This window comes from Coenobita brevimanus, chromosome 99 (assembly GCF_032717465.1).
Source record: "Coenobita brevimanus isolate Jiangsu-jjx chromosome 99, ASM3271746v2, whole genome shotgun sequence".
In the NCBI taxonomy this organism is placed as follows: Eukaryota; Metazoa; Arthropoda; class Malacostraca; order Decapoda; family Coenobitidae; genus Coenobita; species Coenobita brevimanus.
The window spans coordinates 5,701,749-5,703,487 of NC_137052.1; the positions used below are offsets into that span (position 1 = coordinate 5,701,749).

Below are 1,739 nucleotides of genomic sequence, written 5' to 3' on the forward strand. Positions count from 1 at the left end.
ATAAAGCAGAACTCTTTGCTCAGAATTTCTCCTCCGATTCCACCTTACACAATTTCGGCAATGTCCCCTGTCTGACTTCCTCATGGCTGACATTAAATTTCTTCAAGTGATGTATTATCTGCCATCACTGGCCTCAGTACTAATAAGGCATATGGGCCTGATGAGGACCCTCCTGTTGTCCTGAAGAACTGTGCTTCTGTGCTTACGCCCTGCCTAGGTAAGCTCCATCGTCTTTGTCCATCAACTTGGACCTTTTCCTTCTTGCTGGAAGCTTGCTCTCATTCAGCTAATCTCAAAGAAGGATGACCATTCCTAGCCTTCTAACCATTGCCCAATTACTTTAACATCCTGCATTTCAAAAGTTTTCAAGTCTATTTTTATCCAAAAAATTTTAAAGCACCACATTGAGTACACCGCTTCCCGTTCGATCAGCGAAGTTAAGCAACGTTGGGTCTGGTTAGTACTTGGATGGGTGACCGCCTGGGAACGCCAGATGCTGTTGGCATCCCTACGTGTCAAGTGGGGTTGGTGGAGGATTAGTGCCCCTCCCTGTAAAACAATTAACTCTAAGCCGTTGGCCACCCCGTTTGGGATACATGGCGTTTGGCAATGAATGAATAAATGAATGAATTTCTTATTATAGTCTTCTTTCTGATCGTCCGTATGGGTTCTGCCAGGGACGCTCCACTGGCGATCTTCTCACCTACCTTTCAGACTCCTGGCCATCCTCATCTCGTGAGTTTGACGAAAGCTTTGCCATTGTACTCAAAGGCTTTCGGTCGAGTCTGGCATAAATATTTACTTTCAAAACTACCCTCTTTTGTTGCTATCCTTCTATCTTTGCCTTCATCTCTAGCTTCCTTTCTGGTCGTTCTATAGCTGCTGTTGTAGACGGCCACCGTTTTTTCCCTAGAGTTATCAATAGTGATGTTCCTCAGGACTCTATCCTATCACCAACTCTCTTCCGTTTATTCATCATTGACCTTCTAAGCTCTACATCTGACCCTATCCACTCATATGCTGATGACTCCACCCTTCACCTTTCCATTCGCTTCGCACAGCGTCCGTCTCAGCAGTTGCTACAACAAACAAGGGATGATGCATTGGCACACCTAATGTCGGACTTGGCTCATATCTCTGACTGGGGGTAAAAATAATCTTGAATGCAGCAAAAACTCAGATACTATCAACCCGACAGAATCTTCCACACGAGTATTCTCAAATTTTTAACAATATCCAGCTCAGTCCTGCATCGTCGTTAAATATACTTGGGGTTTCATTCTCTCGGGATTTATCTTCGAAAGAACATATTACCTTTAGTAAAATCTGCTTCCAAGATTTTGGGTGTTCTAAGCCGACTCCATATATTTTTTACCCGTGCTCTGTTGTTGACTTTATACACGAGTTTTATTTGCCCTTGTGTAGAGTACAACTCTCATGTGCTGGGAAGCTACTCTCACACAGATCTTCTAAACACGGTGGAGTCAAACACTTTTCGTCTCATTAACTCTCCTTCTCTTACTGGATCTTTAACCACTGTCTCTTTGCCGCACTGTTGCATCTTTATCTCGTTACTGTCGCTACTTCAATGGTCACTGCTCCTCTGTACTGTCTGCTTGCATCCCTCCACCACTTTGACGGCAACGTAGCACCCGTCTAGAAACAAACTCTTATCCCTTTCCTTTCCAACTTTCTAATGCCAAAGTTAACCGCTGTTCCAGTCTTTCATGTATGCAACA

General features: G+C 44.0%; 1 pseudogene; it reads left to right on the top strand.

Annotated features, from left to right (window-relative positions):
- Positions 1–389: 389 nt before the first annotated feature.
- On the top strand, positions 390–505 carry LOC145414500 (5S ribosomal RNA; annotated as a pseudogene).
- The last annotated feature ends 1,234 nt before the right edge of the window (positions 506–1,739 follow it).